This window comes from Ranitomeya imitator, chromosome 5 (genome assembly GCF_032444005.1).
Source record: "Ranitomeya imitator isolate aRanImi1 chromosome 5, aRanImi1.pri, whole genome shotgun sequence".
NCBI classification, from domain to species: Eukaryota; Metazoa; Chordata; class Amphibia; order Anura; family Dendrobatidae; genus Ranitomeya; species Ranitomeya imitator.
In genome coordinates this window covers 687,231,382-687,258,553 of record NC_091286.1, presented here as the reverse complement: position 1 = coordinate 687,258,553, position 27,172 = coordinate 687,231,382, and the positions used below count along the sequence as shown (strand labels likewise).

Sequence of the window (27,172 nt, the reverse complement as noted above, 5' to 3'; positions counted from 1 at the left end):
AATCGGGAGCCTGGTGGGTGTATCCCATGGTCTACAGCAGTGGTCCCCAACTCCAGGCCTCGAGGGCCGCCAACAGTGCAGGTTTTCAGGATTTCCTTAGTATTGCACAGGGGTTGGAATCCAACCCCTGTGCAATACTAAGGAAATCCTGAAAATCTGCACTGTTGGTGGCCCTCGAGGCCTGGAGTTGGGGACCACTGGTCTACAGGATGCCCATCTGGTGCTAAACTGTTGATTTCTCTAGAATCACCCTTACTTATCAATGCCCATTTCTTCAAGCCACTCCACAAAAAGTTGGACCGCAACTTAATCCTGCATGGTCAACTACACTGAGCACACATGTACTTAGAGGGGTCATCAGGAATGGTCAACAATCATTCTGAGGACAGTTAAACTCAAGACTGCCGGATCTCGGAGACTGTACTGTTTATGTTAGAAACTAAACGTGTCCCGTCAAATTTGGGTAATGTCTTGCACCCAAACGTTAGAGGTCCCCATGGGACTGGAGGTATTAACTCATGTGGTTAACTATTTTTTAAACTAGTTATAAAACTTTTCTTTTGCAAACCGTAGACCCCTTTATCCCGTTCCTGACAACCACTGGACATGTATAGCAGTCCTTAAGTGGATCAAATCCCACCCGGAGCGTTGATTCGGGCACCCATAGGAAACGCTGTGACGCCATCTTTGTACTACTGACGAATTTGGCCCATGGCTTGGTTTCATAAATAAATTCACTATATATTGTAATATTGGAGCATGGCAGTGTACATATCAAGCAATCAAAGGTTAAGACTAACTAAAGCAAAAAAAATACATAAAAAAAAGTACCAAAAACTCCAATAACTCTAACCATAGAAATAAAAAACATTGGGCATCACTTCATCTGTAAAAGTCCAATCTATCAAAATATTAAATTATTTAACCCATATGATAAACTGCATAAAGCGGGGGAAAAAGAAAAAATCCAGGATTACGGGATTTGAAATCAGCGTACCTCCTCACAAAAAATGCAAACAAAAGCGATCAAAACACTGTAAGTACCGCAAAACCATAGCAACGAAAGCTGCGTCTCAATGCACAGGACACAGCTCCATCGAGAGGAAAAAAAGTTCTAGGTCTCAGAAAATGGGGGGGAAAAAATTGAAAAAAAAATTGTTTTTTTCACCACTAAATTATAAAAAACGCATGTTTCATAATCAGATTAATGTCACCAGATCATTTTTACCGCACAATGAATACCGTAAAAAGAAATCACTGTGTAACAGTATAAATTTGGCCCTTCTAAATAACTCAACACACAGCCATTAATATCTAAACCGCTGGCAACATAAGTGAGTACACCCCTAAGTGAAAATGGCCAAATTGTGCGCAAAGCGTGAATATTTTGTGTGGCCACCATTATTTTCCAGCACTACCTTAACTCTCTTGGACATGGAGGACACTAGAGCTGCTCAGGTCACCACTGGAATCCTCTTCCCTCCTGTATGAAGACATCACGGAGCTGGTGGATACTGGAGACCTTGCGCTCCTTCACCTTCCTTTTGAGGATGTACCACAGATGCTCAAAAGGGTTTAGGTCTGGAGATATGCTTGGCCAGTCCAGCAACTTTACCCTCAATATCTTTAGCAAGGCAGTGGTGGTCTTGGTAGTTGTGGTTGGGTCGTTATGTTCGAACACTGCCATTTGGCCCAGAATCAGAAGGGAGGGGATCATGTTTTGCTTCCGTATGACACATTATATGTTGGCATTCATGGTTCCCTCAATGAACTGTAGCCCTACAGCCGTCAGCACTAACGCAGCCCCAAACCATCACACTCCCACCACCATGCTTGACTGTAGGCAGGACACACTTGTGCTCCTCACCTAGTTGCCACCAAAAACGCTTGACGTATTCTGAACCAAACAAGTTTGTCTTGGTTTCTTCAGACCACAGGACATGGTTCCAGTAATCCATGTCCTTAGTCTGCTTGTCTTCAACACCGTGTCTGCTGCTTTCATGTGAATCATCTTTAGAAGAGGCTTCCATCTGGGAGGACAGCCATGCAGACGAATGTGATGCAGTGTGTGTCGTATGATCTGAGCACTGACAGGTGGACCTCCTGTAACCTCTGCAGCAATGCTGGCAGCCCTCTAATGTGAGAAGACAACCTCTGACGCTGATAACGTGCACCCAACTTCTGTGGTCGTGCATGGTGAGGCCAGATCTGAGTGGCACCTGTCCTGGTACACCGCTGTATGGTCTTGGCCACCGTGCCGCAGCTCAGTGTCGGGGTGTTGGCGATCTTCTTTTAGCCTCGGGCCATCTTTATGTAGAGCAACAATTTAGAGGAACATGGAACATGGCTAACTGGGCACAATTTGGCCATTTTCACTTAGGGGTGTACTCACTTTTGTTGCCAGCGGTTTAGACATTAATGGCGGTGTGTTAAAGGGCACCAAATTTACATTGTTAAAAGACAGAATAAAATATTTCTGACAATGTGAGGGATGTACTCACCTGTTAGACACTGTAAATATCTACATAAATGTATAATGGTGTTCGGGCCTAGTCCTCAAGGAGAAGCCTTTCTTTCCTAGTTGCTCTTCTTTTAGGTAATGAGAGGGGTATATAGAAGCAGACCCTCTCCAGCATGACCGTACCCTTTACATGGGGGTTGTCGTCCCGCTCGGACTTCACAGCACGCAGATTTCAGCCACAATTTACCATGGAAGCTTAGGTTTCCATGGTAACTAATTCCCAGAAATGCGGATCTTCGGCATATTGTAGAGGCAATAACCCCGCGCTCACCCGTCTCGTTAATTAATTTAGTGATTAATTATATGGGTTGAAATGTGAGCGAAACACAGGAATAAATTTGAAATGACAATTTTTTTTTTTTTTGTTTCAAGGCCCATTTCTTAAGGTCATTTCTTAACTGCAATTTATGCTGTAAGAAGGCAGAATTTATGGCAAAATCCCTCCCTTTTATTAATTGGTGAACAGGGGCACAACAACTGCGGTTACAGAGGTTGCGATTTCAATCGGGCCCCGTGTGGGTGGGGGCCCATGCGCTGGGGGGCCCGCCGATGCCAGCAGAAACTTTAACTGGATGCGCCTCCTCAGTTGCACATTCAGCTGAAGTGTATTGCGGTGCAGAGACTCGTCAGGTCCGTGCACAGCCATACACGCTCCCGGCCAGTCAGAAGCCAGCAGCAGACTTCGGCGTGACTTGGGGCGCCTGGCAGTGACATCATGTGCTCCCGCCACTTGCAAGATGCCAGCTTCAGAAGGGGACGCTGCATGGTGGGGGAGCGGAGGGAAGGGAAGGATTTTTTCCATGAATTAACAAACAGTGGCAGAATGGTGGACATATACCAGGATGGGGGATATATATACCAGAATGGGGGATATACGGTGTATACCAGGATGGGGGAAATATATACCAGGATGGGGGATATACGGTGTATACTAGGATGGGGGATATATATACCAGAATGGGGAATATACGGTGAATACCAGGATGGGGGATATATATACCAGGATGGGGGATATACGGTGTATACCAGGATGGGGGACATAATACCAGGATAGCGGCACATAGGTAGGAACCAGCCAGCCGCACACAGGTAAGGAATGGCCAGCGGCACACAGGTAGAGCTCGACCAGCGGCACAAGGGTAGGGTCCAGCCAGCAGCACACGGGTAGGGACGGGCCAGCGGCACATAGGTAGGGACTGTCCAGCCGCACACTGGTAAGGACTGGCCAGCGGCACACATGTAGAGCCCAACCAGCGGCACAAGGGTAGGGTCCAGCCAGCAGCACACGGGTAGGGACGGGCCAGCGGCACATAGGTAGGGACCGTCCAGCTGCACACTGGTAAGGACTGGCCAGCGGCACACATGTAGAGCCCGACCAGCGGCACACGGGTAGGGACCAGCCAGCGGCACACGGGTAGGGAGCGGCCAGCGGCACAAGGGTTGAGACTGGCCAGTAGCACATAGGTAGGGACTGGCCAGCGGCACCAGGGACAGGCCAAAAAATGTAGGGACCGGCCAACGGAACATAAGTAAGGACCAGCCAGCGGCACATAGGTAGGGAACGGCCAGCAGCACACAGGTTAAGACTGGCCAGTGGCAGATAGGTAGAGAATGGCCAGTGGCACACAGGTTGAGACTGGCCAGTGGCAGATAGGTAGGGATTGGCCAGCAGCACATAGGTAGGGACCAGTCAGTGGCACATAGGTAGGGACCGGTCAGTGGCACATAGGTAGGGATCGGTCAGCGGCACATAGGTAGGGGCTGGTCAGTGGCACATAGGTAGGGACGGGCCAGCGGCACAAGGGTGAGACTGGCCAGTAGCACATAGGTAGGGACTGGCCAGCGGCACCAGGAACAGGCCAACAAATGTAGGGACAGGCCAACGGAACATAAGTAAGGACCAGCCAGCGGCACATAGGTAGGGAACGGCCAGCGGCACACAGGTTGAGACTGACCAGTAGCAGATAGGTAGGGATTAGCCAGCAGCACATAGGTAGGGACCAGCCAGAGGCACATACGTAGGGACTGGCCAGCAGCACATAAGAAGGGACCAGCCAGAGGCACATAGGTAGGGACCGGCCAGCAGCACATAAGAAGGGACCAGCCAGAGGCACATAGGTAGGGACCGGCCAGCAGCACATAGGAAGGGACTGGCCAGAGGCACATAGGTAGGGACTGGCCAGCGGCACATAGGAAGGGACTGGCCAGAGGCACATAGGTAGGGACCGGCCAGCAGCACATAGGAAGGGACTGGCCAGAGGCACATAGGTAGGGACCGGCCAGCAGCACATAGGAAGGGACTGGCCAGAGGCACATAGGTAGGGACTGGCCAGCGGCACATAGGTAGGGACTGGCCAGCGGCACATAGGTAGGGACCGGCCAGTGGCACATAGGTAGGGACTGGCCAGCGGCACATAAGAAGGGACCAGCCAGAGGCACATAGGTAGGGACTGGCCAGCGGCACATAGGTAGGGACTGGCCAGCGGCACATAGGTAGGGACTGGCCAGCGGCACATAGGTAGGGACTAGCCAGCGGCACATAGGTAGGGACCGGCCAGCAGCACATAAGAAGGGACCAGCAAGAGGCACATAGGTAGGGACTGGCCAGCGGCACATAGGTAGGGACTGGCCAGCGGCACATAGGTAGGGACTGGCCAGCGGCACATAGGTAGGGACTGGCCAGTGGCACATAGGTAGGGACTGGCCAGCAGCACATAGGTAGGGACTGGCCAGCGGCACATAGGTAGGGACTGGCCAGCGGCACATAGGTAGGGACCAGCCAACGGCACATAGGTAGGGACTGGCCAGCAGCACATAAGAAGGGACCAGCCAGAGGCACATAGGTAGGGACTGGCCAGCGGCACATAGGTAGGGACTGGCCAGCGGCACATAGGTAGGGACTGGCCAGCGGCACATAGGTAGGGACTGGCCAGCAGCACATAGGTAGGGACTGGCCAGCGGCACATAGGTAGGGACTGGCCAGTGGTGCACAGAGCAGTGACAAGAACACTTTATCCAAGCACAGCAGGGAAGGAATGTAACGTCTTAGTTCTTATTCCCTCTCTTCTGAGACTGTGTAAAATGTCACCTGGGAGGAGACAGCAGAACATGGCTTCCATCTGATATCACATCGTAAGAGCAGACGATTACATCCGGCACCGTTAGATAAGTCCCGGACCACGTAACGTAATATAATACGAGGGATCCTGACATTGTAAGGAGACAGCACAGTTTTACGCTCTTCGCTTCTCCAATAGATTTACTGTTCTGGAAAGTTGGGTGACTCAGCTCGCTGCCTGTGAATGGAAACACTTCTTAAATATGAAATAAAAATGTATACATTTCTTTTCAACACCCCCTTTTCTCAGAACGTAAACTCAATTAAAAAAGCACATATTTTGTATCGCCGAATAATTGTCCGAACTAAGAAAATATCAGAAAATGTATCCCATACGGTGATTGCTGAATCGAAAAAAGCCAGAATCGCTGTCTTCTGGTCACTTTACCTTCAAAAAGTTTTATGGAATTCAAGATGTCAGAAATAAAAACTAGATCTCAAACCACAAAAAAAAAACAACAAAAAAAAACAAGCCCTGATTCAACTGTATCGGTCACAAAATATAAAAGTTCTAGCTCTTGGAAGTCGAGAAGGAAAAATCGAAAGCAAAGAGGGGCCCAATGGGAATGGTGTCATCCAAGGGCCCCGTATCAACCTGGGACTGGTTCTGATATATATATAGATATGGAACATTGTATAAATCCCAAATGCCCCAGACAAGGGCGCGACATAGAATAAAACCGAGAGGCTGAGCGGGCGTCCTGCCAGGCTGATAATTAACCTGCCGCTCCATAGTGACTTGTTATCTAGTCTACACCCCTGAGAGTGAGGCCACCCGAAATACAATGGAGGAGCAACAGAGACCCATATCGTACTGCACCCTATGTCATAGCACCCGCATTTGACACACTAATTTTTTCCCTATTTTCCTTCTGAAAATTTGGGGTGCGTCTTATGGTCCAAGTGCATCTTATAGTGTGAAAAATACAATACTCTATGTAATACCGGTAACACAGAAACCTCCTTATTATATGCTCTGTACTCTGTAGATCCAATGGTCTCCTACTGCCCCAAGAGAAGGCCTAGATTCTGGTTGCCCACATCTGAACCAGACTTGTGAGATTCCACAATGAAAGCACAGTAATCAGGGTGAACCCATAGGAGGATCACCCCAGGTGTAGGATTGGGCCAATTTGGTGCTTTGGGACCAAGTGGTAAACCCTAGACGTGGTTGGACATCTTCATCTTCCCAGTGGGTGGAATGTATTAGGTATAGACTGCTCGTTGCTTATGAGACATGGTAGCACAACATGGAGAAGGCATCCATCTGAGAATCACACCTTCTATCCCACAAGTGCCCATCCTCAGTATATTTTCCTAAATGCGAGGCTATTTGACTTCCATGGACCCAAAGAAAAGTCCAAGATTCTAGCTGACCTCATTCTATTTGGCTGAGAATACGTTCTAGGGTTCGGTTGGCCTCATTCACCTTTGTTTAAGGATATACAGATCGCAGTTTCTCTTTTACAGAAGCCCATCCTGATTACATGTGTCCTTATGGTTGGGATAGTTTGATTCTAAGGCCCCCAAAATGGCGTGAATACTCTTGTTGGCCACATGCATCTTCCAATTTGGTGGTGCTCACTGGCTGAAGAAGGCTGTCCAGGCCTGGGTTGTCCTCCTTCACCTTCCTATTGGGTGGCATGAGTCGGTTCTAGAATCCAACTTTGTCACCACTCTAAGGATCACGATACTCTTCTACAAGTGCCCAACTCATGGGTACATGGCTGAAGAAGGTGGGATTATTTGACTTCTTTGGCCCACAAAAGTTCCAGCATTGTGGCCATGTTCATCTTTCCATTGTGTGGTGGCTTATGGCTTCTATTGGCATAAAAGGAGGGTCCGGTCTTTGGTGGGAGTGGACTCTATACTTCCCCATTATCTGGTAACATAATGATGGCATAATGGGTTAGGCACCCATCTGAAGAACCTGCTAATCCTGGGAAAGGGGTAGGCAAAAATCAGCAAAACTCACACGTCCTATTCCGGGCCTTCTACCTTCTGAATGTGTGCGATCGCAGTGGGAGGACCAGTGTTTCCACGATATCCACCAGTGCCGGTTCTCAGCTTCCATCTGAATTTCTCCTGTCGGGAACATGTTTCTACTTTCAGCCTTTGATTTTAACTCCCGAAATTAAAACCATCTGTAATCCAGCCAAAAAGAAAAAAAAAGCTATCGGAGGATGAAGTAGTGGAAAATAAATCTCGCGCAACGTTTTTATGGAATGCATCAATGTATCCTATTGATTAGTTCACAATCAGCGGAAGCCTATAATGTATCTATGGGAAAACACAAGGCAAGATACCAGAAGGCCGAGGATTACAGGAGCCGGAGCAAACCCAAAACGCATCGCTGTCATTTCTCAATGCCAAGAATATAGTCACCATGGAACAGTGATCAGACGATAGGAGACCAACCTGTCCAACTCTATGGTTTCTTCTAAGTATTTCTGATCATACACCAGAGCTGCACTCACTATTCTGCTGGTGCAGTCACTGCGTACATGCATTACATTACTGATCCGGAGTTACATCCTGTATTATACACCAGAGCTGCACTCACTATTCTGCTGATGCAGTCACTGGGTACATACATTACATTACTGATCCCGAGTTACACCCTGTATTATACTCCAGAGCTGCACTCACTATTCTGCTGGTGCAGTCACTGTGTACATACATTACATTACTGATCCTGAGTTACATCCTGTATTATACCCCAGAGCTGCACTCACTATTCTGCTGGTGCAGTCACTGTGTACATATATTACATTACTGATCCTGAGTTACAACCTGTATTATACCCCAGAGCTGCACTCACTATTCTGCTGGTGCAGTCACTGTGTACATACATTACATTACTGATCCTGAGTCACATCCTGTATTATACCCCAGAGCTGCACTCACTATTCTGCTGGTGCAGTCACTGTGTACATATATTACATTACTGATCCTGAGTTACATCCTGTATTATACTCCAGAGCTGCACTCACTATTCTGCTGGTGCAGTCACCGTGTACATACATTACATTACTGATCCTGAGTTACATCCTGTATTATATTCCAGAGCTGCACTCACTATTCTGCTGGTGCAGTCACTGTGCACATACATTACTTTACTGATCCTGAGTTACATCCTGTATTATACTCCAGAGCTGCACTCACTGTTCTGCTGGTGCAGTCACTGTGTACATACATTACATTACTGATCCTGAGTTACATCCTGTATTATACTCCAGAGCTGCACTCATTATTCTGCTGGTGCAGTCACTGTGTACATACATTACATTACTGATCCTGAGTCACATCCTGTACTATACCCCAGAGCTGCACTCGCTATTCTGCTGGTTCAGTCACTGTGTACATATATTACATTACTGATCCTTAGTTACATCCTGTATTATACTCCAGAGCTGCACTCACTATTCTGCTGGTGCAGTCACTGTGTACATACATTACATTACTGATCCTGAGTTACATCCTGTATTATACCCCAGAGCTGCACTCACTATTCTGCTGGTGCAGTCACTGTGTACATACATTACATTACTGATCCTCAGTTACATCCTGTATTATACTCCAGAGCTGCACTCACTATTCTGCTGGTGCAGTCACTGTGCACATACATTACATTACTGATCCTGAGTTACATCCTGTATTATACCCCAGAGCTGCACTCACTATTCTGCTGGTGCAGTCACCGTGTACATACATTACATTACTGATTCTGAGTTACATCCTGTATTATACCCCAGAGCTGCACTCACTATTCTGCTGGTGCAGTCACTGTGCACATACATTACATTACTGATCCTCAGTTACATCCTGTATTATACTCCAGAGCTGCACTCACTATTCTGCTGGTGCAGTCACTGTGCACATACATTACTGATCCTGAGTTACATCCTGTATTATACTCCAGAGCTGCACTCACTATTCTGCTGGTGCAGTCACCGTGTACATACATTACATTACTGATCCTGAGTTACATCCTGTATTATACTCCAGAGCTGCACTCACTATTCTGCTGGTGCAGTCACTGTGTACATACATTACATTACTGATCCTGAGTTACATTCTGTATTATACTCCAGAGCTGCACTCACTATTCTGCTGGTGCAGTCACTGTGTACATACATTACATTACTGATCCTGAGTTACATCCTGTATTATACTCCAGAGCTGCACTCACTATTCTGCTGGTGCAGTCACTGTGTACATACATTACATTACTGATCCTGAGTTACATTCTGTATTATACTCCAGAGCTGCACTCACTATTCTGCTGGTGCAGTCACTGTGTACATTCATTACATTACTGGTCCTGAGTTACATCCTGTATTATACTCCAGAGCTGCACTCACTATGCTGCTGGTGCAGTCACTGTGTACATACATTACATTACTGATCCTGAGTTACATCCTGTATTATACTCCAGAGCTGCACTCACTATTCTGCTGGTGCAGTCACTGTGTACATACATTACATTACTGATCCTGAGTTACATCCTGTATTATACTCCAGAGCTGCACTCACTATTCTGCTGGTGCAGTCACTGTGTACATACATTACATTACTGATCCTGAGTTACATCCTGTATTATACTCCAGAGCTGCACTCGCTATTCTGCTGGTGCAGTCACTGTGTACATACATTACATTACTGATCCTGAGTTACATCCTGTATTATACTCCAGAGCTGCATTCACTATTCTGCTGGTGCAGTCACTGTGTACATACATTACATTACTGATCCTGAGTTACATCCTGTATTATACCCCAGAGCTGCACTCACTATTCTGCTGGTGCAGTCACTGTGTACATACATTACATTACTGATCCTGAGTTACATCCTGTATTATACTCCAGAGCTGCATTCACTATTCTGCTGGTGCAGTCACTGTGTACATACATTACATTACTGATCCTGAATCCTCTCTCTCTCTCCTGTACATATATAATTATATACAGGAGATATCCAGGTTATACCAGCTGTACATGTATAATTGTATACCCAGGTTATACCAGCTGTACATATATAACTGTACACGCCCAGGTTGTAGCAGCTGTACATGTATAATTGTATACCCAGGTTATACCAGCTGTACATATATAACTGTACACGCCCAGGTTGTAGCAGCTGTACATGTATAATTGTATACCCAGGTTATACCAGCTGTACATATATAACTGTACACGCCCAGGTTGTAGCAGCTGTACATGTATAATTGTACACCCAGGTTATAGCAGCTGTACATATATAACTGTACACCCAGGTTATAGCAGCTGTACATATATAACTGTACACGCCCAGGTTGTAGCAGCTGTACATGTATAATTGTATACCCAGGTTATACCAGCTGTACATATATAACTGTACACGCCCAGGTTGTAGCAGCTGTACATGTATAATTGTATACCCAGGTTATACCAGCTGTACATATATAACTGTACACGCCCAGGTTGTAGCAGCTGTACATGTATAATTGTATACCCAGGTTATACCAGCTGTACATATATAACTGTACACGCCCAGGTTGTAGCAGCTGTACATGTATAATTGTATACCCAGGTTATACCAGCTGTACATATATAACTGTACACGCCCAGGTTGTAGCAGCTGTACATGTATAATTGTATACCCAGGTTATACCAGCTGTACATATATAACTGTACACGCCCAGGTTGTAGCAGCTGTACATGTATAATTGTATACCCAGGTTATACCAGCTGTACATATATAACTGTACACGCCCAGGTTGTAGCAGCTGTACATATATAATTGTATACCCAGGTTATACCAGCTGTACATATATAACTGTACACGCCCAGGTTGTAGCAGCTGTACATGTATAATTGTATACCCAGGTTATACCAGCTGTACATATATAACTGTACACGCCCAGGTTATAGCAGCTGTACATGTATAATTGTATACCCAGGTTATACCAGCTGTACATATATAACTGTACACGCCCAGGTTGTAGCAGCTGTACATGTATAATTGTACACCCAGGTTATACCAGCTGTACATATATAACTGTACACCCAGGTTATAGCAGCTGTACATATATAACTGTACACCCAGGTTGTAGCAGCTGTACATATATAACTGTACACCCAGGTTATAGCAGCTGTACATATATAACTGTACACGCCCAGGTTGTAGCAGCTGTACATGTATAATTGTATACCCAGGTTATACCAGCTGTACATATATAACTGTACACGCCCAGGTTGTAGCAGCTGTACATGTATAATTGTATACCCAGGTTATACCAGCTGTACATATATAACTGTACACGCCCAGGTTGTAGCAGCTGTACATGTATAATTGTATACCCAGGTTATACCAGCTGTACATATATAACTGTACACGCCCAGGTTGTAGCAGCTGTACATGTATAATTGTATACCCAGGTTATACCAGCTGTACATATATAACTGTACACGCCCAGGTTGTAGCAGCTGTACATGTATAATTGTATACCCAGGTTATACCAGCTGTACATATATAACTGTACACGCCCAGGTTGTAGCAGCTGTACATGTATAATTGTATACCCAGGTTATACCAGCTGTACATATATAACTGTACACGCCCAGGTTATAGCAGCTGTACATGTATAATTGTATACCCAGGTTATACCAGCTGTACATATATAACTGTACACGCCCAGGTTATAGCAGCTGTACATGTATAATTGTATACCCAGGTTATAGCAGCTGTACATATATAACTGTACACGCCCAGGTTGTAGCAGCTGTACATGTATAATTGTATACCCAGGTTATACCAGCAGTACATATATAATTGTATACCCAGGTTATACCAGCTGTACATATATAACTGTACACGCCCAGGTTATAGCAGCTGTACATATATAATTGTATACCCAGGTTATACCAGCTGTACATATATAACTGTACACGCCCAGGTTATAGCAGCTGTACATGTATAATTGTATACCCAGGTTATACCAGCTGTACATATATAATTGTATACCCAGGTTATACCAGCTGTACATATATAACTGTACACGCCCAGGTTGTAGCAGCTGTACATATATAATTGTATACCCAGGTTATAGCAGCTGTACATATATAACTGTACACGCCCAGGTTATAGCAGCTGTACATATATAATTGTATACCCAGGTTATACCAGCTGTACATATATAACTGTACACGCCCAGGTTGTAGCAGCTGTACATGTATAATTGTATACCCAGGTTATACCAGCTGTACATATATAACTGTACACGCCCAGGTTGTAGCAGCTGTACATGTATAATTGTATACCCAGGTTATACCAGCTGTACATATATAACTGTACACGCCCAGGTTGTAGCAGCTGTACATGTATAATTGTATACCCAGGTTATACCAGCTGTACATATATAACTGTACACGCCCAGGTTGTAGCAGCAGTGCAGTGGATGAGTTTTGTCCTCCGCCTCTGGAGGCTGCCGTCAGCAGTACAATTTCCAGGTTGCAGACACATATAATGATCAGGGCTCATGTGTCCAGTGATAGATTAATAATGCCTTCATATTCCTATTAACCCCTGAGTGACCGGCGACGCTGCACATTCTGGAGGGGAATCGCTCGGATCAGATTTCTCGGCATTTTCCCGTCCTGCTGTCCAATGCATTAAGTAGCACGCAGCCCCCCACGCCTCTGCCGGGGGCGACCTGGAAATGTGCCAAACCCACAGGATAGCCCCCCATACTGCAGGCACCCGGACCCTCAGTCACCCCCAACATCACTACGCACAAGTCCTGGGGACAAAATATCAAAGAAATATTTCTGTCAAAATTACAACAAGCCATAAAACCTCCCATGTCACATCCTCCTCCCTAACCCCAGGCGTCCTACGGAGAGCTGCAGCCACGTGTCTCACCCATCACCCTGGCCAGGAAACGGTTAACCGCAACAAGAGACACAAGCAAGGTTGCCATAGTGACAGAGGGGTTAATAATGGAAGAGTGAGACTTAATGATACATTGTTGCTCTTTAGAAGAGATACCCAGGTTATACCAGAATTCTCCATATCACCGTATACAAGCAGATGCATCACTTATACCGGCTGCATGTAGAAAATGGCGTGAAAAAGTCTTCACATCCGTGACATTTTCCACATTTTTTTCACGTTACAGCCACAAACTTAACTGTATTTTATGGTGATTTTATGTGATATATCACTAAGTGATAAGTATTGGTGACATGTAAAGGAAATGATACAGGGTTTTCTAATTGTATGTATTCAGCCCCCTGAGTCACTAATCTGTAGGACCACCTTCATGTGCCATTGCTGCTGCAGTCTTTTTAGCTCCATCCGTCATCCCATCACCTCTGACCAGCTTCCCTGCCCCTGCTGAAGACAGGAGATACCCAGGTTATACCAGCAGTACATACATAATTATATACAGGAGATGCCCAGGTTATACCAGCTGTACATATATAATTATATACAGGAGATGCCCAGGTTATACCAGCTGTACATATATAATTATATACAGGAGATGCCCAGGTTATACCAGCTGTACATATATAATTATATACAGGAGATGCCCAGGTTATACCAGCTGTACATATATAATTATATATAGTTGATACCCAGGTTATACCAGCTGTACATATATAATTATATACAGGAGATACCCAGATTATATCAGCTGTACATATATAATTATATGTAGTTGATACCCAGGTTATACCAGCTGTACATATGTAATTATATACAGGAGATACCCAGGTTATACCGGCTGTACATATAATTATATACAGGAGATGCCCAGGTTATACCAGCTGTACATATATAATTATATACAGGAGACGCCCAGGTTATACCAGCTGTACATATATAATTATATACAGGAGACAACCAGGTTATACCAGCTGTACATATATAATTATATACAGGAGATACCCAGGTTATACCAGCTGTACATATATAATTATATACAGGAGATACCCAGGTTATACCAGCTGTACATACGTAATTATATACAGGAGATACCCAGGTTATATCAGCTGTACATATGTAATTATATACAGGAGATACCCAGGTTATACCAGCTGTACATATATAATTATATACAGGAGATACCCAGGTTATACCAGCTGTACATACGTAATTATATACAGGAGATACCCAGGTTATATCAGCTGTACATATGTAATTATATACAGGAGATACCCAGGTTATACCGGCTGTACATATAATTATATACAGGAGATGCCCAGGTTATATCACCACTATGTGAAGAAATACTTTGGTCACACCGGCTAAGCTCAGATTATTCCAGCATTAAGTAAAGTAATATTTTGCAGTTTCCACATCGTTGGCTCTTTCCCGTCACCTCTGGCTTTCCGCCTAGTTTTCTAGTATCACTGCGAGTATTAATAGGTGAAATCGCTTCCTTTTTCTTAAGCCATGTACACAGGCGTATGTGCTGGAGAATCAGCTGCAGAAATCTAAGGCCATGTTCACACAGTGCGTTTTTTACCGCGGAAACGCAGCGGTTTTGCCGCTGCGGTTCCGCAGCTGTTTTCCATGCAGGGTACAGTACACTGTACCCTATGGAAAACAGGACCCACTGTGCACATGGTCCTGAATTGAAAAAAAAAAAACCGCACTGATTAGCTGCGGTAAAAAAGAAGTACCATGTCACTTCTTTTTGTAAAACAGCAGCGGTTCTGCACCCATAGACCTCCATTGTGAGGTCAAACCCGCAGTAAAACCCGCAGATCAAAAATAGATCTGCGGGTTTTATTGCGGTTCGTGGTGCAGAACCGCTGCAGCAGGAAGTGCAGGGAAGCGGGCGGAAGTGCGTGGGTGGAGTGTGGCTGCCTCGATCCCACCCCCCCATGCTCCGATGCCCCTCCCCCGTGCTCCGATGTCACCCCCCCGTGCTCCGATGCCCCCCCCCCCGTGCTCCGATGCCCCCCCCCGTGCCCTAATCTCCCCCCCTTATACTTACCCGGCCTCCCGGTGTCCGTCCGGCCGTCTTCTCCCTGGGCGCCGCCATCTTGCAAAATGGCGGGCACATGCGCAGTGCGCCCGCCGAATCTGCCGGCCGGCAGATTCGTTACAAAGTGCATTTTGATCACTGAGATATAACCTATCTCAGTGATCAAAATAAAAAAATAGTAAATGACCCCCCCCCCTTTGTCACCCCCATAGGTAGGGACAATAAAAAAATAAAGAATTTTTTTTCTTTTTTTTTTTCACTAAGGTTAGAATAGGGTTAGGGGTAGGGTTAGGGGTAGGGTTAGGGGTAGGGTTAGGGGTAGGGTTAGGGTATTTTCAGCCATTTTAACCCTAAAAAAATTCCTAGAAAACACACAGACTCTGGCTAGAAAACTGCATCAAAAAACGCATCAAAAAACGCATAAAAAAAGGACCAAAAAAGGACCAAAAAAAGGACCTGCGTTTTCTGCCAAGAGCTGCAGTTTTTTAAAAAACAGTCCTGAAAAAAAAAGGATGGAAATCAGGAACGTGTGAACGTACCCTAAATGTACGCAGCGGTGACATCATCCAATCACTGCCTGGCTCATTATAATATTACAGTGTTTCCCAGGCACCAGTGTGCGTTTGTGCATTTCTTATTATGTCTACTCTCATTCTCCTCCGTGGCTCCGGTCTCGTAATCCGACGTTATCACAATTATCGCTCCCAGGACTCATCAGTAAACTGTAGACTTTACCCAGGAACAAAGTTTAGAAACAATCATATTGTAATAAAAGGATTAATAGTGAACTATAGTGCGGTATTATAGCTCAATAGTGTCAATAAAGGTCTATGGCGCCATAATGACCCTCAAACTTTACACTAGATCTGTACAAAAACATGGCAGAATCCATCAAATGCCACAGGACAAGGTATTCTCCAAAGATTTGGGATGAGGCCAGACAAAATTATACACCTGCACCATATGGCGGCACATGGAATGCCTAAGGCTTTGTATGATGGAGCAAAAGGGACACATGACTATATGGTGTTTATGCATTATATCGCGGTCTGACTGCCTATGGCTCTGTAGTATGGAACAAGGGGGTCACATGTAACTATATAGTCTTTATGCACTATGTGGCGGCTCTCTGAATGTCTATGGCTCTGTAGTATGGAACAAGGGGGTCACATGTAACTATATAGTCTTTATGCACTATGTGGCGGCTCTCTGAATGTCTATGGCTCTGTAGTATGGAACAAGGGGGTCACATGTAACTATATAGTCTTTATGCACTATGTGGCGGCTCTCTGAATGTCTATGGCTCTGTAGTATGGAACAAGGGGGTCACATGTAACTATATAGTCTTTATGCACTATGTGGCGGCTCTCTGAATGCCTACGGCTCTGTAGTATGGAACAAGGGGGTCACATGTAGCTATATAGTCTTTATGCACTATGTGGCGGCTCTCTGAATGCCTATGGCTCTGTAGTATGGAACAAGGGGGTCACATGTAACTATATAGTCTTTATGCACTATGTGGCGGCTCTCTGAATGTCTATGGCTCTGTAGTATGGAACAAGGGGGTCACATGTAACTATATAGTCTTTATGCACTATGTGGCGGCTCTCTGAATGTCTACGGCTCTGTAGTATGGAACAAGAGGGTCACATGTAACTATATAGTCTTTATGCACTATGTGGCGGCTCTCTGAATGCCTACGGCTCTGTAGTATGGAACAAGGGGGTCACATGTAACTATATAGTCTTTATGCACTATGTGGCGGCTCTATGAATGCCTATGGCTCTGTAGTATGGAACGAGGGGGTCACATGTAACTATATAGTCTTTATGCACTATGTGGCGGCTCTCTGAATGCCTATGGCTCTGTAGTATGGAACAAGGGGGTCACATGTAACTATATAGTCTTTATGCACTATGTGGCGGCTCTCTGAATGTCTATGGCTCTGTAGTATGGAACAAGGGGGTCACATGTAACTATATAGTCTTTATGCACTATGTGGCGGCTCTCTGAATGTCTATGGCTCTGTAGTATGGAACAAGGGGGTCACATGTAACTATATAGTCTTTATGCACTATGTGGCGGCTCTCTGAATGCCTACGGCTCTGTAGTATGGAACAAGGGGGTCACATGTAGCTATATAGTCTTTATGCACTATGTGGCGGCTCTCTGAATGCCTATGGCTCTGTAGTATGGAACAAGGGGGTCACATGTAACTATATAGTCTTTATGCACTATGTGGCGGCTCTCTGAATGTCTATGGCTCTGTAGTATGGAACAAGGGGGTCACATGTAACTATATAGTCTTTATGCACTATGTGGCGGCTCTCTGAATGTCTACGGCTCTGTAGTATGGAACAAGAGGGTCACATGTAACTATATAGTCTTTATGCACTATGTGGCGGCTCTCTGAATGCCTACGGCTCTGTAGTATGGAACAAGGGGGTCACATGTAACTATATAGTCTTTATGCACTATGTGGCGGCTCTATGAATGCCTATGGCTCTGTAGTATGGAACGAGGGGGTCACATGTAACTATATAGTCTTTATGCACTATGTGGCGGCTCTATGAATGCCTATGGCTCTGTAGTATGGAAGAGGGTCACAAGTAGCTATATAGTCTTTATGCACTATGTGGCGGCTCTCTGAATGTCTACGGCTCTGTAGTATGGAACAAGGGGGTCACATGTAACTATATAGTCTTTATGCACTATGTGGCGGCTCTCTGAATGTCTACGGCTCTGTAGTATGGAACAAGAGGGTCACATGTAACTATATAGTCTTTATGCACTATGTGGCGGCTCTCTGAATGTCTACGGCTCTGTAGTATGGAACAAGAGGGTCACATGTAACTATATAGTCTTTATGCACTATGTGGCGGCTCTCTGAATGTCTACGGCTCTGTAGTATGGAACAAGAGGGTCACATGTAACTATATAGTCTTTATGCACTATGTGGCGGCTCTCTGAATGCCTACGGCTCTGTAGTATGGAACAAGGGGGTCACATGTAACTATATAGTCTTTATGCACTATGTGGCGGCTCTATGAATGCCTATGGCTCTGTAGTATGGAACGAGGGGGTCACATATAACTATATAGTCTTTATGCACTATGTGGCGGCTCTATGAATGCCTATGGCTCTATAGTATGGAAGAGGGTCACAAGTAACTATATAGTCTTTATGCACTATGTGGCGGCTCTCTGAATGTCTACGGCTCTGTAGTATGGAACAAGGGGGTCACATGTAACTATATAGTCTTTATGCACTATGTGGCGGCTCTCTGAATGTCTACGGCTCTGTAGTATGGAACAAGAGGGTCACATGTAACTATATAGTCTTTATGCACTATGTGGCGGCTCTCTGAATGTCTACGGCTCTGTAGTATGGAACAAGAGGGTCACATGTAACTATATAGTCTTTATGCACTATGTGGCGGCTCTCTAAATGCCTATGCCTCTGTAGTATGGAACAAGGGGGTCACATGTAGCTATATAGTCTTTATGCACTATGTGGCGGCTCTCCGATTGCCTATGGCTCTGTAGTATGGAACAAGAGGGTCACATGACTATATAGTCTTTATGCACTATATGGCGGCTCTCTGAATGTCTATGGCTCTGTAGTATGGAAGAAGAGGGTCACATGTAACTATATAGTCTTTATGCACTATGTGGCGGCTCTCTGAATGCCTATGGCTCTGTAGTATGGAACAAGGGGGTCACATGTAACTATATAGTCTTTATGCACTATATGGCGGCTCTCTGAAGGTCTATGGCTCTGTAGTATGGAACAAGGGGGTCACATGTAACTATATAGTCTTTATGCACTATGTGGCGGCTCTCTGAATGCCTATGGCTCTGTAGTATGGAACAAGAGGGTCACATGTAACTATATAGTCTTTATGCACTATGTGGCGGCTCTCTGAATGCCTATGGCTCTGTAGTATGGAACAAGAGGGTCACATGTAACTATATAGTCTTTATGCACTATGTGGCGGCTCTTTGAATGCCTATGGCTCTGTAGTATGGAACAAGAGGGTCACATGTAACTATATAGTCTTTATGCACTATATGGCGGCTCTCTGAATGCCTTTGGCTCTGTAGTATGGAACAAGTGGGTCACATGTTAACTACATAATCTTTATGCACTATATGGCGGCTCTCCTCTGCAGGGTGGAGGAAGAGAGACATATGTAAGGTTATGTGCCAATTGGCAGCACTCGGAATGCCTATGGTTCTGTACTATAGAGCGATAGTAACATATAAAATAGCGTAAAATAGGCCAAAAACATGCAAAATATCCCAAAAACAAAATTTTAATCCAAAAGGCATCTATAAGTCTTAATTTTTTCATTTATGCCTAATATCAGAAGAAGACCCTACTTTCCTATATGTGTCCTCACCATGTCACGCCTAAGATTCCCCTACAGAACACACATGTTACGCACCACTGACTCTTATACTATCCAGTTTATGAGGTACAGCGGATATGAAAGTGTCTGGTCAACATCTAAAAGCCCCTATACAAAACACTAATTTAGGAACCGGTGTTGTGGTTTGGCCTCTGCACCTGTTGGGCTCCATACCAATGCCATGCCTTGTCTATAATGCAATCCTGCTAACCAGGTGTCCCTGGGAAAATTAAATGTGAAGTTACTTATACAAAATCCTAAAAAGTGGCCTTAAAGGAACCTATAATCACATAACGAGTTCCATGAACTGAGCTAATTGCATGGAATCTGTGATTGAGGGGGGAAATATTTTCCTACGTACAGTAAATTTCCTGCTCAGGAATGCCTTTGAAGGACACAGCAGCCAGTTAGTCTCTTGCAAGCAGGAAATAGCTGATAGCATAGAAAATACCTTGTACTCCATTACATATGAAATGTTTGTACACATTCGGGATCTGTCAATGTATGGAAACTTTTAAAACTGCATGAATTTTATTCTTTATTTACTGGCCCTTTAAACATGCTTGATATTAGAGTGGAATAAAGAATCATGCATTTGGCTATTAACCAAGTGCCACTCAGCAGAGATAACGTAGTTTATTTTTCTGCCCATGATACACAGAAAGGCCTAGTGTTGGATCCCATAGCAGTGCCACCAGTGGAAAGCTTTTAATGATAAACCAATTGATTTAATCTAAGTGACATCATGGGGTTAAGTGTACTGATGTTAGTAGTAGTAGTGTAGTCTGCAGAAGGCCGTGGCGAAAAAAAATGCTTATTTTGTAACATTTCAAAAATTCTATGGCTTATAAATATAACTTGGAAAATTGTATTACATTGTATATCTTTATTGTGATATAACAGATAACATTACATATTATTTATTATTTTGGAACACTAGAGGCAGCCAAACACAGGCAGACAACAAACTAGTACCAAGATGAGAATGTTATACCTCGTGGAACTGCTATGGGTTCCTAATCAACCCCAAGGGGATAGTTTGTGCTTTTGATAGTCACAAATACTTGATATTTTCTTTTTAATACATGGTTAAAAAGGTTGAAAAAAGAATTAGGTCCATCAAGTTCAACCTTTCTCCACCAATTGTACATTTCGTTACTAATATAACTATAACCTGCAATGTTACATGTATCAAGGAAATCGTCCAGCCCTTTTATAAAAGCTGTTATAGTGTCGGCCATTACTACCTAGTGCAGCAGGGCATTCCACAGTCTGACTGCTCTAACTGTAAAGAACCCTAAATTATAGTGAGTAGTGTGGTCGGACAAGGTGTTATCTGACCAATTTCGTGTCCTAATTGAGTATTTTCGGTTAACACGAATAATATGCTTGAGTCACCGCATCTGCATGTCTCGCAGCTGTTCGACAGTCGCAATACATGTAGGGATTCGCTGTTTGTTAGGCAATCCCTGCATGCGTTGCGGCTGTTGAAAAGCCACGAGACATGCAGCCCCGGGAACTTGAGCATATTATTCGAGCACAACGAAAATTCTCGATTATGACATGAGCATACTCATAGAACGCCATATCCAAGCACGCTCACTCATCACTATTAAATTACATTTTATTATACATTTTTTGCAGTGCCGATACACTTTACAAATTGTTGCTCAGTATGTACACACTCAAAAGAGTCAAATAACTGTCTACAGGTCTCTTCTAAGTGGTGGAACCCTTTCATGCTCAGTGAGGATGTCAGCGCAAAGACCCCCAAATTTTTTGTCCTCTTTCAATTTAACAATTTCCAGAATGCTCACAGAAGAGTGCAATACTACAGATTACAGTGTGATAGACATACTATCTCTAAGTTATGGGAAATCACATCTACTATATAACTGTCTAAGGGTCACTTCCGTCTGTTCTTCTTTCTGTCACAGATATTCATTGGTCGCGGTCTCTGTCTGTCATGGAAATCCAAGTCGCTGATTGGTCGCGGCAAAACAGCCACGACCATTTAGCGACGGGCAACGAGACCGCTAAGTCATCTGGGTAATTTCGCAATGCATCCTGGGAACGGAAGATGGCGGCAGCCGCGCGCGTATCGCCGGAGCTTCAGTGGATCCTATGGGGTGAGTATATAACTATTTTTTATTTTAATTATTTTTTTTTTTAACAGGGATATGGTGCCCACACTGCTGTATACTGTGTGGGCTGTATTAGATACCGCGTGGCTGCTATATACTACATAGGCAGTGTTATATACTGCGTGGGCTGTGTTATATATTACGTGGCCACTGTTATATACTGCGTGAGCAGTGTTATATTCTACGTGGCTGCTATATACTGCGTGGGCTGGGCTATATATTACGTGGCCAGTGTTATATACTGCATGACCTGTGTTATATACTACGTCGCCTGTGTTATATACTGCGTGGCTGCTATATACTGTGTGGCCACTGTTATATATTGCATGGCCTGTATTAACGCATCGGGTATTCTACAATATGTATGTATATAGCAGCCACATAGTATATAGCACAGGCCATGTAGTATTTGTCTGCTATATACTACATGGCTCCTATATACTACGTGGCCTGTGCTATATACTATGTGGCTGCTATATACATACATAAATACATATTCTAGAATACCCGATGCGCTAGAATCGGGCCACCATCTAGTCTAGAATAACCTCCAAGCCAAATATTGGTGGCAGCGTGACCTTTCAAGACATTTCAAGTTTGTGTCAAGTAGTCACAATCCAAGCAGTTGTCACAAGAGAAACAATCCAAAACAATTATGGATCATCCCTCTCACATGGCAATATCAGAAAATCTTATAATGCTATCAGGAACTGTTACGGTTGAGGCCAGAACAGCATAAGTCATAATGTTTTTTGACCCACATTTTGATATCACTTCATATGCATTGCCGTAAGAGTACTTTATTTACTTCTCTATCCATACTTTTGTGTGAAACATTATTTCAAAAGATTAACAAATTTACAGTAGTCCATTGGCGACTGCCAACTTCAGCTGAAGAAGAGGCAAGCTTGTAAAGCTTGTAATATAAAATGAAATTACATAAAAAATCCACCCTCCCCAAAAGTAAACAGTAACAATTTCATGATCCCAAATGCAAACTTTGTAACAGGTTCTCATTCCATAGCAGTGCCATCAGTGAAAAGGTTTTAATGACAAACAAATTGACTTACTCCAAATGACTTAATAGGGTTAGATGTACTGATATTATGATTAGTGGCGTAGGAGTCCAGGGGATTGCTCAGCCCACAAAAAGGCTTATTTTGTAAGAATTCCAGAGTTCTATGGCATTTAAATATAACTTAGAAAATCGAATCATACTTGTGTATCTTTATTGTGATATAACAGATGATATTTCATATTCTTTCTTATTTTAGAGCACTAGGGGTAGCCAAACACGGGCTCGTTACGAACCAATAGCAAGATTAGACTTTTACACCTTGTGGAACTGCCATGGGGTCCTATTCAACCCCTGTTTTTTAAAAAAACAAACAAACAAACAAACAAACAAAAAAAAGGATAGCTGTAGATATTACTTGTGCAAAGATTTCCCAACATTCCCATGTGTAATTACAAGTGTTTTAGATAATCACAAATGCTTGATGTTTTATATTAAAGGTTAAGCAACATTTTATTATAGATATTTTGCAGGGCTGATACATTTTAGAAAGGGAGATACACATTTAAACAGTCAAGTAATTGTCTAAATGTCTCTTCCAAGTGGTGGCACCTTTTCATTCTCAGTGGAGATGGCAGATCAAGGTCCCCAACAAATTTTTACGTCCTGTATCAATCTATCAAGTTCCTAAATGCTCACAGAAGGGTGAACAGTGTTACAAATGAGTGTGATAGGGATACTATCTATTGGCTATGAGAAATTAAACATCTAGAATAACCTTAAAGCCAAATGTTGATGGCAACATGACCCTTCAAAGCATGTCACGTTTGTGTCAAGATGTCACAATCCAATGCAGAAGTCACATGAGAAACAATCCAAAGCAATTATGGGTCATCCCTCTCACATGGCGAGATCATTAAATCTCATGATGCTACAGTGAGGTGTACACAGCAAAAGTCATCAAGCCTTTGGCCCAAACGTTAATATCACTTCATGTACGTCACTTTAGAAGTCCTTTTTTTTAAACTTCTGAATCCATATTTTAGTGTGCAACATTGTTTCTACAGATTAACAAACTTAAAGTAGTCGGTTAAAGGCAGGAAAAGTCTATCATATATTATAAAATGAAATTATATTTTTTTTTAAAATCCTTCTTCCCCAAAAGCAGCGAAAACTTTACAAACTTTGTAAAATGTATTTTTCAAACTATTTTGGCGTTGAAAGAAGTGTTGTTTTCATAGACAGCAGATGGTCCTTTGGGGTACTTGGGCATCATATCTTTGGTGCACAAACAACTTTGGCACCCAGTATTACTACACCATGGTATGTACTGTACATTCGAAAGGTGACATTATTTCATGTAGGGCCCTCGGAGGTTCCGTTATTCAGAATGGATACATATTATATAAATATACACACAATCGTGTAGTTGCTACATTGTGTCATCCTAATATTTCTCCCGAAATGCTGCAGGATATTGCTCAATACACGCCAAACATTAAGCGATCGTAACCTCTGCGCCGCTCCACAAATAGATTTCTGCGGGTTAAAACGCTTATAAACATATATATATAGATCAATACATCCCCCCCCCCCTCGAGGATGATACAAAGTGACGGTGCGACTGAAGTCTCTATCCCAGAACGCAGCCGTCAACAACTTCACAGATAAGCGTCACATTGATTCATTGCATTCCAAAAATAAAAAATAAAAAGTCAAAACTAAGAGGAGCAAACGCGTCGACCCGAAGTTCTACAACTACAACTCCCAACATTTCCCCACTTCCCCTCGATGTCAGCTCATGACTATTCAACTCAAGAATGCATCTAAAAACACACGAAAAAAAGACCCAAAACTTTCTGGTTGTGATCCATTAAAGGGTTACAATTACCTTGTCGGAGAGGTGTGTGAGTGAGGAAGGGGGGAGGAAACTACCTTCCATAGAACCGGGGACCCCCTTTCGTTGCACCTGCGGTTACCGAGGCTAAAGTTGCCCCTTCTTAACGAGGAACGAGAGCTAAAAATTGAGGCCGGTCGAACTGCAAGGGTTAAACTGGGTGCTGGAGATGATTCAAAACACTTTAATCTTCTGGAAGCCAGGCACTGGCCTACTTACGCTTTCCTCTGCCAGGGGAGGAGGGGTGTTCAATTCTTTATTGAACGGTGATTTATGTAAATTCTAAAAAGGGGTTAAACAAAAAAAAGACGACCAAAAAAAAAAAAAAAAAGAAGAATCCCAAGGTCCAGCTCTAGAGACGAAGGGGTTAAAAAGAATCAAACGCCATCCACATTGCCCAAGAGCTGTCACTCAAAGTGCCATTGGGGGGCATTTGGCCCCCTCCCTTTCAGCCACCGGTGAAACAAGCTTTTTTTTTTTTTTTTTTTTTTTCATTCTTCGCCAGCGATGCAGCGTGCAAAGGGTGAATACCCAAATGCAAAGGTCTGCAAAGCTCTCCATACTTTAACCTTCAGCACATGGGAGGTAATCCCACGAAAAAAAAAAAAAAAAAAAATCCACTGCCTCTATTGGCCCCCCCCCCCCCCAACCCACTGTAGACGGATTAAGTCACCTCCCGAGACCCCCTTTAACTATTGCAAACCTAAAAAAAATCACCACTAGTCGATATCCCACCCTTTAACCCTTTCTTTCTCTTCCAGTTGGGGCCGACATGTCGGGCTTGAGCTGCGAGGCATGTGTGAGCGCACAAAAAAAAAGGAAAATGCAGAACAAGAAAAAAGGCAAAAGCTTCCAATAGTCACTAATTCAAGGGATAAGGTCCCCCCCCCCTTCCAAAGTCCCCTCTTTTCTAGAACCCCGCCAGCATGTCAGCGCAAGTCAGGCGTGCACAATCAGCATTGTAACTTCGGCGTAAACATGGCTCCAATCCATACTTTACCCCCTTTTTCCATACGTCTGCTCGCTCCGCCTGCACCGTCGTAGAAAAATGCAAAAAAAATAAATAAATAAAAATAACCGTTGCATCCAGGTCGCTCTTCCAAAATGCAAAACCCTATAATGTGTCCCCCCCCCCTTCCGAAAACACGATGAATATCTTACATTTGCCCAGGCTTCTCTGCGGATCGCTGATAGGGACAGTCTGCTTTGTCATTGAGGCTGTCCTGTATATTGCTTCCTTCTCTCAACGTTTGGCTCTTTTTTTTTTTTTTTTTTTTTCTTCAAGCTCCTTCCCAATGCATTCTGGGTAAACTGGCTACACAAGTTCCTACTCATAGTGTTTACAATTGCATCACAGGACCTGAAGGTCCACGCCATTTAAAGGGCCAGCCTTGCTTTTGCCTCCATTAAAAAAAAAAACTCAATTTATTTTTTTCTTCATACCTTTACGTTATGAACAATGTCGAAGACTATTTTACTTAAATTTACGTGATTTTTTTTTTTTTTTTAAGTTTGTTCTTTAATTTTAAAAAAGCTTTTTGTTTTTCTATTTTCCGTTGCATAATGTTACTAACAACAGTATAACATTATGTAACGCTTCCTGAAAAATATGTATTACGGGCTGACTCATTTATAACTTCTGCATTAATTGCTAAAGGACAAAAAAAAACTTTATTTACTTTATTTATACATTTTATATATTTATTTATACTTTATTTTTTTTATTTATTTATTTTTTTTTTAGACTTTTAGTATTTTTGGTAATATGCCCAATAACGAAAAAGAAAATAACCATATATACATTTTATATATTTATTTATATATATTTATACTTTATTTTTTTATTTTATTTTTTAGACTTTCAGTATTTTTGGCAATATGCACAATAATGAAAAAAAAATTACCCATATATTAATATATATATATATATATATATATATATATATATATATATATATATATATATATATATATATATATATATATATATATATTTTTTATTTTTTTTTTTAATTTATCTTCAATTATATCTTTTTAATAAAATGTGTTTAACACTCTTTATTTTCCTATTTTTGTATACTTGTAGAATA

General features: G+C 43.3%; 1 protein-coding gene across 7 annotated transcripts in view; it reads right to left on the bottom strand.

The window, feature by feature from the left end:
* Nucleotides 1-27,172, bottom strand: part of NCOA1 (nuclear receptor coactivator 1) — a 391,964-nt gene that overhangs the window by 206,322 nt on the left and 158,470 nt on the right. For 5 of the 7 annotated variants that reach the window (XM_069728417.1, XM_069728423.1, XM_069728419.1 and 2 more), the window contains exon 1: nt 26,244-26,386. The exons of the other annotated variants lie outside the window; for them this stretch is intronic. The gene's annotated coding sequence lies outside the window, so the exon portion shown is untranslated. Of the gene's footprint in view, nt 1-26,243; nt 26,387-27,172 lie in introns of those variants that run through there. 7 annotated transcript variants of the gene reach the window in all.